This window comes from Callithrix jacchus, chromosome 3 (genome assembly GCF_049354715.1).
Source record: "Callithrix jacchus isolate 240 chromosome 3, calJac240_pri, whole genome shotgun sequence".
In the NCBI taxonomy this organism is placed as follows: domain Eukaryota; kingdom Metazoa; phylum Chordata; class Mammalia; order Primates; family Cebidae; genus Callithrix; species Callithrix jacchus.
In genome coordinates this window covers 156,335,944-156,346,520 of record NC_133504.1, presented here as the reverse complement: position 1 = coordinate 156,346,520, position 10,577 = coordinate 156,335,944, and the positions used below count along the sequence as shown (strand labels likewise).

The 10,577-nt window shown below is 42.4% G+C and overlaps 1 protein-coding gene across 2 annotated transcripts in view; it reads left to right on the top strand.

Annotated features, from left to right (window-relative positions):
• Positions 1–1,768: 1,768 nt before the first annotated feature.
• Positions 1,769–10,577, top strand: part of PGCKA1 (PDCD10 and GCKIII kinases associated 1) — a 122,928-nt gene continuing 114,119 nt past the window's right edge. Inside the window, exons 1-2 of one of the 2 annotated variants that reach the window (XM_035293904.3) lie at positions 1,769–1,882; positions 2,196–2,422. The gene's annotated coding sequence lies outside the window, so the exon portion shown is untranslated. Of the gene's footprint in view, positions 1,883–2,195; positions 2,423–2,510; positions 2,627–10,577 lie in introns of those variants that run through there. The other variant, XM_035293903.3, reaches the window with a different exon arrangement.

Genomic DNA, 10,577 nt, shown 5'->3' with positions numbered 1-10,577 from the left:
TGGATCACGAGGTCAAGAGATTGAGACCATCCTGGTCAACATGGTGAAACCCCGTCTCTACTAAAAGTACAAAAAAATTAGCTGGGCATGGTGGCGCATGCCTGTTATCCCAGCTACTCAGGAGGCTGAGGCAGGAGAATTGCCTGAACCCAGGAGGCGGAGGTTGCGGTGAGCCGAGATCGTGCCATTGCACTCCAGCCTGGGTAACAAGAGCGAAACTCCATCTCCAAAAAAAAAAAAAGAACCCACTCGGTTGTTTCTTTCTCAGGTGCCCTTACTACAATGCCTAATATGGTGTGGGGAGGTTTTTGGTTATAACATAAACTGATGCCATAATTTTTTTAATGTTGTTTCTTTTTTACAACTATTTGACAAATTTGGAACCATGTTGATAAATCCACTCAAATAAATTAGCTTTTCTATCTTTCATAACTCATTGGCTGGGAACAATCTACGTGCCAATAAAAACATGAGCACACCTAAAAAAATGAAATGAATCATGGTGTTTTCATCCTGCCATGCATCAAGAAACCGTAGGTTTTGCTTCCGTATGTTTTGCAAGAGCCCCCTCAGATCTCAATTTGGCATTCCAAGAGAGCTGCAGGAAGCACAGGTTACACTTTATATGGACACACGGAGGGGCCAGTTCCAGGGTATCAACATGACAAATTACATAATACTGGTAATTTAGGGATACAAATAAAAGCAGCACCTCTGGTTTTATAGAATGCCAACCCTCACTATTTAATAGAGGAGGGGAACTTCACCAGCTACTTGTGTATATTCAGAGCATGGTTCTCAAACTGGAGTGGGTACCACTTGCTAAAACACAGATTTCTTCACCCTCTCTCCCCAACTATTTCTGAATCAATACGTCTGGGGTGGGGCCTAAGAATTTGAATTTTTACTACATTCTCTCAGATTATACCAATGCTATTAGTCTAGGAACGGTAAACTTTAAAACCCAAGACAGGCTGGGAGCCGTGGTTCAGCTTGCAATCGCATTTTGGGAGGCCAAAGAGGGCAGATCACTTGAGCTCAGGAGTTCAAGACCAGCCTGGGCAAGTTAGGGAGAGCCCACCCCCATCCTAGTCTCCACACACACACAAAATTAGCTGAGCATGGTGGGCTGGTGGGCATGTGCCTGTAGGCATTCCAGAGGCTGAGGTGGGAGGATCCCTTGAGTCCCAGAGGAGGAGGTTGCAGTGAGCCGAGATGGCACCGCTGCCCTCCAGCCTGTGCGACAGTCAGACCCTGTCTCAAATAATAAATAAATACCCAAGACAAATACCAACGCCTTTTTGGACAGATAACCTACCTGATAAATGTTTCAATATCCTGTAGACACCAATTAAGTGTCGACTTTATTGGACATGAATGCCATTATTGACAAAGGATGTAAAACCACATACAATTTTCGGCAACAATCTACCACTTTACAGCGTGCAATCCCAGCGCTGCAAAATTAGAAGGATTCAAAAAATGGAGTCTTCAAACTTCCAAAAGCCTGGCAAATGTCATGTGAATGCGGCTGGAATCGTTAAATTAGATACACTGAAAACCCAAGGACACAATGTTCATCCTTAGATAATACTCTGTCCAGCTGTCTCTCCAATATCCTGTTTTATTCTCTCGCTGGATGAGTTGAAAAGAAGAGAAGAGGGTAAGCTAGGTGGCGCAGTTGCTTAACACATTATTTGTTTATTTATTTATTTATTTTTTGGCAAGCCCAGCTTTTGCTTTGGAGCACAGGTGAAAAGAATGTCCTGTCCTTAAGCAGAGTTCTAGGGTAAAGCAACCAGTTCTCCATCCACTTAGGAATATGGATTGGAACAGCTACGAATGTGGAGCTCAGGAGATTGGATGCAGTGTTGTGGCCAAGGTCCTAAGACCTCCGGAAAAGAAAGGGATGGTGGGGGAGTGGGTGAGGGGGGGGACAGGGAACCATGAGTTCACTGAACTCCCACTGCGGCCTTTAGGTTGCAGCCGAGTGTTTACAACTTCCCTGGCTATTATCGTGGTGGTGGCGCCCCGTTCTTGGTCCATGTAGCTTCTACAGGGCTGGCGAGGGAGCTCACAGCTGGTCTAGGCGGCGAATGCCAGAAATGAGGAGGAAACCGAAAAATGCATGTTCGCGGGGTTTGGGAGTACACATCTATTTGCCAGAGCGTGCATTTGTTTATCCCCTACTCCAGTCCAGGATCCTAGGAAGCTTGCTTCTCTCCAGCGCAACATTGAAGTAGGCACCACGGAGTGTCCCGGGATGGCAGTGGGCTGGCATGGTCGTTCGCGTTCCGAGGTCAACAAGCGCTTGGATTTTCTGCTTCAGTGCGCCCGGGACAGCAGCTCCGACCCCGGAGACGTCGAACGTCGGACTCCAGGGGTTCGATCCCTGGCCCCGCCGTATCCTCCCGGAGCGCAGGTAAAGGGTTACGCGTGTCGGGGAGGCTCGCCCGCGGCCGGGGCCACGTGACACGCGGGCCCAATGACCGCGCCGGGGCGGCCGCTGCGAGCTCGGCGGGCTCCAGGCAGCGCGGAGCTGCTTGCGTTTCTTGGCGCGGCCGCCTGAGGCCGGCGAAGCCATGGGCGCCGCGACCCCGCCGCCGCCGTCGCCGTCCGACCCCAGGTAGGGACCGTCCCCCGTCCCGCGCGCGCGAGGAGGGTTTGAGTCCTGAGGAACTTGGCTTTAGGGCGCGCTTTCCCCCACTTCTCTCCGTGGTGCCTACTTTTAATTTTAATTTTTTGATTTGCTTTTGCCCTGAAAAAAAAAAATTAGAGAATGGAGAGACGCAGTTCGGAGTTTGATGACTTTGGGAAGAGTCTCGTAACTCAACAAAGGGGCTGTAAAAGGGGCAAAACTGGGGTAGGAGGAGGCGGACTTTTACAGATTCCCAAAACTAAACACCAAGGCGTTGGTAAAGCTTGGCGTCTGATTGGTTGTGTGAAACATTTTTGCTTTTAAATCCCTAATTAATGAACTTTCAGCGGTGCGTGCGAACTTGAAAAACTGCAAGAGATTTTCCCTTAGCTCTCCCTCCCCTATTTTTAAGCATTTTTTTTTTTTAAATAAAAAGGAAATGGAATGTGACCTCTGCTGTTTCTTTGAAATGTCCTTGAATCTCGGGATTTGCTCCCCTCCAGGGGTGCTGGCGGCCTGGGCGGTGGATGGGGTGGGGGGGAAGAGGTCATGGTGCCAGGAGGCCGCACGTAGTGAGAGGGTGCCAGGTGCAAACAGTTAAATAGTCACAAACTGTTTGCTAAATATTTAATAATTAGGCAAGCATCTCCCAGGTTGATTACTTGGGTTGCATTGACGTTGGCAGCCCTGGTGAGGCGAGATTTTCACAAAGCACCGCTGAATAATTTTCCAGTGATAAAAGGCAAGAATCAATGCTTTCTACCCCAGCACAGCAATTGACCTCAAAAAAAAAAAAACCTCCCTCTGATGACTTAGTACATTTTATGTTGCTTTCCATGGTGGCAGAGATATCTGCCCCATGATAGATATTTGCCCTGTGAATTTAGAGGAAGTCTGTGCTCCAGAGGTGGTTCAAATCATTGAAGAATAGAGGTCTATTTTCTTTCTGTCACTATTCATGGGAAATATTACTGATGATCCGTGTCGCCCAGGTTTGTGGGTGTCCTTGGTGGTTGCAATCAAGCAATCTCTTGTGAGGACTAATACCTGGAGAAAAGATAAGAAGCATTTGAGAGTTGAATGAGAAAGAAATGGAGAGGGGTTACTGCTTTTAAACATAATAGAGTCTATATTTGCTGCCTACCCCTTCCCACCTCATTTAATCCTTCAGTTAATACTATTTGAAGGATAAGACAAATGTTAAAGGCCATAGACCACCCTACTGGTCCCAGCTGGGAAACACTGTCAGGAGGCAGATAATTGAAACAAGGTACATAACTGAAACAATTTGAAGCTTAAAGGTAAAGTTAAGTTCCAGAGTTATTTGTATTTCCCTAAAGTGTGAAGAGTGCCTTAGTCACTGAGGAACAGACGCTGAGACAGCAAGGGAAGATGTGCTTCCTTCTTTTCTCAGCCCACTCTGTGTCCATCCTGTGATCCTCCTCCATCATTTATTCAGCACGTGTAATCCTGATCCTCAATGGCTCCAGAGATTTAGATATATATTGATACCTAAAGAGAAATAGGGCCAATTCTCTAAAGAGAATAGAAATCTTTGCCATGCTTCAAAGAGCTTTTTGCATATCTGAGATTGAAGACAAAAACTTGCATACCAACATGTTCTATTATCCTAAACATGGAATGACTCCCTTGACTTCCCACCCAGACCCTTTCTGAGCCTGGACACACAACCTGGTTAAGCTCCAGCCAGAATCCAGTTGCAGCCTAAGGCAGGGCACAGGTAGGGCACTGCACAGGTAGGAACGGCCCCTCTTCTCCTAGAACAGCCCGCTCTTGGTGCCCAGAAGCCCATTCACTGTGTTTCTTGGAATAGACTTCAGTTTCCAAATAATTGAATAGCTGCCTCCTGGTAGCTGGGTTTCCTCTCCCTAGACTGTGTTTCACATTCCTCTAGTTACACAATTTTTCTGATAACCCTGAATCTTGGGATCTTTTATTAGAGTCTTGGTTAAATAGTAACTAATTACCTATGTCCTGCTTTTCTTTCTTGGTCATTAGACAGATTTTCTTTCTGGTTGTTCTTTTTGGTCATTAGACAGATTACATGCTTACAGAGAGACTTTCTAGGTGTGTAGAAAAGAAGAGTTGGGAAAAGTCAAAGGGGTCATCCTAGGGGAAGCAGACTTGGAGTCTTCACCTTTGTGCAGATCAGATGGGTCACTCATTCGTGGCCTTTCTAGAGTGCCTGCTCTTAACCAATGAGCCATCCTGTGTCTCTAGTTGTAGAGATTATTTGATAATCTACAGTCCTGATGTCTCTAGTTGTAGAGACACAGGATGGCTCATTCCTTACTCTGCTGTTTAAGAAAATAAACTGTAGGCTGGGTGCAGTGGCGAATGCCTGTAATCCCAGCACTTTGGGAGACCTAGGTGGATAGATCACAAGATCAGGAGATCGAGACTATCCTGGCCAACATGGTGAAACCCCATCTCTACTAAAAATACAAAAATTAGCTGGGCGTGGTGGCATGTGCCTGTAGTCCCAGCTACTTTGGAGGCTGAGGCAGGAGAATCGCTTTAACCCAAGACGGGGAGATTGCAGTGAGCCGAGCTTCCACCACCACATTCCCGCCTGGTGACCAAGCGAGACTCCATCTCAAAAAAAAAAGAAAAGAAAAGAAAAAGAGAGAGACAATAAACTGAAAAATGAAATTGTTCGTCTACTTGCGCCATTTTTGCCTGAGAATATTATAGTCCCACAGAGGCTAGTTAAAATCTTCAGGACTGTAGATTATCAAATAATCTTTTCCTAAAGCATACTTGAAACACCAAGCCAATGAATATGTATCCTGAAGCAGAACATTAAGACTCAAAATGCTGACTCAGTGCTGTCAGGCACTGGAGAAAGATGTCCCTGAGCTACCATGAATATGAACGAATGACAAAAGGCATCTTGTATCCAGACTTCATCACAAGTGGCGAATCCTGTTCTGTTCAGCATGCAGGTGCTTCTCCAAAAGTAAATGAAACCCTGACCTGGCCTTAGAGACATCATGTGTGTAGACCCAGAGACACCAGACGGCCGATGAGGTTCTGAGGACACAGTCCTTGTCTTCAGAGATCCTAATCTTGGGAGAGACCGTTGAAGGATTTCAAGCAGAGCAGATCTCTATTTTAGCAAGTTCATGCAGGCTGCCATGAGAATGAAACAGAAAAGAGACAAGCGAGACCAAAGGCAGCTGCAGCAAAAATCCACATTAGAAGAGAGAAAGAAGTGAATTGATTCAAAAGATATTTAAGGAAGCATTGGTGTTTAAGATTTTAACTGTAAGAACCCGTTAGGTGACTTGAAATCTCTGACGTCAATTTACATGTCATTTCAAAATACATTTTCTCCAGGTAGATAAACTTAAGTCACATTTCATTGCAATGTTCTTCATGTGGATTCTAGTTCCTCTAGGGCTTCTCATGGTTTTTAATCACAGAAAAAAAGTTTCTAGTATATAGCTGGCCAATTACATTTCACATTTTTTCAACAACCTAGTGCTTCTTTCTGCCAACTTAACTATATAAATCTGAAGGCAAAGCTAAGGTAAACTGTTGCCATCATATACACATTCTCTGATTTAGCTTAACTCCTTCTGGGAGCAAAATCACCCTGACATTTGATTAACACTAGTGGAACTGGACAGTAGAGTAGCCTTTCTTTTTTATTGTTTTCAGTTGACCACAACGTGGCCTGCTATATATCACAGAGAGGATTGTATTGTATTTGTAAGAGTATTAGTGACATGCGAGAGGCTATACATAATGCCTGTGTGACAACAGAAGTCACCTTGGTTATTGACTCATTGCCACATGCATAGCTTTTTAATACAATGTGTATTTGAATATATTCTAAATGTATTCATTCACTTGATCACTAGTTGCAGAGTAGATGTCTACACACAGGAGTTTTAAATTTTGATTTTGGTGTTAATTCTTTTCCCTCATTTGATAACTGAGTATCATATATATCTTGGTTATTAATGTGCAGTAAATACAAAGATTTGATTCCGTATAGCTGTAAAATAGTGTCCCTTTTATTTAACTAGATTGTCAACAATCTTAGGCCTCCAGAATATTTATTGTAACCTAGAAATGCATAAAAAAAGTCCACCTTTACCTTCAAATTGTTGATAAGAGCCACATACTTAAGATTCTTACTAGAACTTATTTGACATTATTTCATTTCTGATTCCTAATGAGCTCCATAGCAAGGAGATCCACTTTATAGTTTCAATGTACAGCTCTTAGGATAAGTATGAAATGTGGTTACAGCCAACTGCTAGGCAGCAAAGACGATACAGTGAACGTGGTCTGTGATTAACCCTAAGTCTGCAAGAAAAACGTTCAATTGTGTTCAACACTATGTTAGAAAGGAATAGGTACTGCATTTTGGTAAAAAGGACACTTGATCTTTGTTAGAGCCGGAAAATAACTTTAAAAGTTACTTGGTGTAACCACTTTCATTTACGGATGATGAAACAGTCTCAAAGACGTTAAATGATTTGTCCAAAGCCGTACAGCTGCCCACTGGAAAAGCTGAGGAAACCAGAATCTCAGAGTCCCAATTCCTGGTTTAGTCATCTTCCTACCTCTGACTAAAAAGCACAAATGTCAGTATTATGAACAACTCATTCTCTGTTAAGTATAGTATTTTCCAAAACATAGCCACTGCTTATTGAGAAATTACTTATATATTCAGTATCGGTTCTCTATTGCTGCGTAACAAATCACCACAAACATAATGGCTTAAAATAGCCACCGTTTATTGAGCTTGGGCTTCTGTAGATAAGCAGTTTGGGTGGGCTTGGCTGGGCAAACTACTGTCTTTTCCAGGCTCTTTCATGCATCTGTGGTCACCAAGGCAGCTCTACCTCTCAGTGTTGGTGGACCATCAGCCACGTCATGTGGGGAGCAGCTGAGCCTCCTCTCTTTCATGATTTAGCAGGCTAGCCTGGGTTCATCACATGTTGGCTCAACTTGGTTGCAAGAGAGAATGGAAGCAAGGCCTACGGTCAAGTGACCCAACTTACTTCCACTCCAGGCTATTTCAAAAGCAACTCAAGAAGCCAGCTCAGATTCAAGGGGTGGAGAAATAGACCGCACTTTCTAATGGGAGTGGCTGCAGAGTTACATTAGAAAATGACATGAATTCAGGGAGGGATGGAGAATCACGGCCTTTTTCACAATTTATCATATGCACCTTGCACCTTACATAACTTGTCTAACTTAATTCTCACAATAGCACTAAAGATTAAGGCAGAAATGCTATTTTACAAGTGAAGAAACTGAGAACCAGCTATGTTAGTCTAGATTAGGCATAACAGATGGTGAGTGATAAATCCAACACTGGGACTTGGGTGTGTCTAACTCCAAAGCCTTCGCCCAGAACCACGATGGAGCCCTGCCTCCCTGCGTTTTGCTGCAGTGAAGGGTGATGGTATTACTAAGTATCATAGAGCTCAGAGTTTTGCATGGAAAAAAAAACTAACTTTAGTAAAACTCCTTCTGATTTATATACTAAGAGAAATAATATCAAACATGATTATGCCCTCAAGGAACATATGGTCTCATTTATATATGACTGCATGTGTACACATGTTAGTTAAGCAATAAGATTCCAAGTAAAGAGAAATAAGACTGGATAATCAGAGAAGCTTAATAGAGGATGAAGTGATGCGTTTGGAGAGACTAGAGAAAGCCCTATTTGAAAATAGTATCTGTTAATATCTCAAAAGATTCTCACATTATTTATATAAAATATGCAATATTCCCATTATATGAGGGAAGTTATTTGCCCTAAGTCACACAGATAAAACCTAATCAAGATGACATTTAAACCCATGTCCATGTATCTCAAAAAACTACTACCCTTCTATTTTTTTCCACTAAGCCAGTAAGCTTTGCTACTCAAAGTGGGGTCCATGGACCAGCAGCATCATAACCACCTGGGAGCTTGTTGGAAATGCAGTGTCATGACTTCACCTCCAGGCTACTGAATCAGAACTTGCATTTTAACAGGATCCCCCAGATGATTTCATAAGCACAGCAAAGGCTGAGCTCTGCACTAAAGGGAGCTTGGGGAAATGACTTGCATGAGATACCTGAAGGATGGTGGAAGAGCTTGCTTTCTTTTTATTTTTTATTTTTATTTAATTTTAAGTTCCAGGATACATGGGCAGAATGTGCAGCTTTGTTATGTAGATAAATGTGTGCCATGGTGGTTTGCTGCACCTGTCAACCCATCACCTAAGTATTAAGCTCTGCATGCATTAGCTATTTATCCTGATGCTCTCCTTCCCCCTACCCTTTCTACAGGCCCTGGTGTGTGTTGTTCCCCTCCCTGTGTCCATGTGTTCTCATTGTTCAGCTCCCACTTAAGAGTGAGAACATGAGGTGTTTGGTTTTCTGCTCCTGTGTTAGTTTGCTGAGGATGATGACTTCCAGCTTTATCCATGTCTCTACAGAGGACATGATCACACTTTTATATGGCTGTATAGTATTCTATGGTATATTATGTACCACATTTTCTTTATCCAATCTATCATTGATGGGCATTTGGGTTGATTTCATGTCTTTGCTATTGTGAATAGTGCTGCAATAAACATACACATGCATGTATCCTTGTAATAGAATAATTTATGTTCCTTTGGGTATATACCCAATAATGAAATTGCTGGGTTGAATGGTATTTCTGGTTCTAGATCCTTGAGGAATCACCACACTGTCTTCCACAATGCTTGAACTAGTTTATATTCCTACCAACAGTGTAAATGTGTTTCTATTTCTCTACAGCCTCACCAGCATCTATTGTTTCTTGACTTTTTAATAATCGCCATTCTGACTGGTGTAAGATGGTATCTTATTGTGGTTTTAATTTGCATTTCTCTAATGATCAGTGATGATGAGCTTTTTTTCACATTTGTTGGCCACATAAATCTTTCTTTTGAGAAGTTCACGTCCTTTGCCAACTTTTTGATATTTTTCTTGTATAGTTAAGTTCCTTGTAAATTCTAGATATTAGACCTTTGTCAGGTGGGTAGATTCCAAAAATTTTCTTCCATTCTGTAGGTTGCTTCTTTGCTCTGATGATAGTTTCTTTTGATGTACAGAAGCTCTTTAGTTTAATTAGATCCCATTTGTCTATCTTGCCTTTTATTGCAATTGTTTTTGACAATTTTACCATAAAATCTTTGCCCATGCGTATGTCCTGAATGATATTCCCTAGATTCTCTTCTGGGGTTTTTATGGTTTTGGGTTTTACATTTAAGTCTTTAATCCATCTTGAGTTAATTTATGTATAAGGTGTGAGGAAGGGGTCCAGTTTCAGTTTTCTGCATATGGCTAGCCAGCTTTCTCAGCATTTATTAAATAGGTAATCCTCTTCCCATTGCTTGTTTTTGTCAGGTTTGTTAAAGATCAGATGGTTGTAGATATATGGCCTTATTTCTGAGGTCTCTATACCTGTTTTGGTATCGGTACCATGCTGCTTTGGTTACTGTAGCCTTGTAGTGTAGTTTGAAGTCAGGTAGCATGATGTGTCCAGCTTTAGGAAACATTTATGCTTAGGATTGTCTTGGCTATATGGGCCTTTTTTGGTTCCATATAAATTTTAAATTAGTTTTTTCTAATTTTGTGAAGAATGTCAATGGTAGTTTGATGGGAATAGCATTTTGAATCTATAAATTACTTTTGGCAGTATGGCTGTTTTCATGATATTGATTCTTTCTATTCATAAGGATGGAATTTTTTTCTATTTGTTTGTGTCCTCTCTTATTTCCTTAAGAAGCAATTTGCAGTTCTCCTTGAAGAGTTCCTTCATATGAGGATGGAGAAATTTTCTAGGCATGGAGAACAGCAAAAGCTTGGGCCCTGAGGCTGGAATCAAAGCCACAGGTGTGAGAGCAAGTGGAGGAATTGCTGGACTAGAATA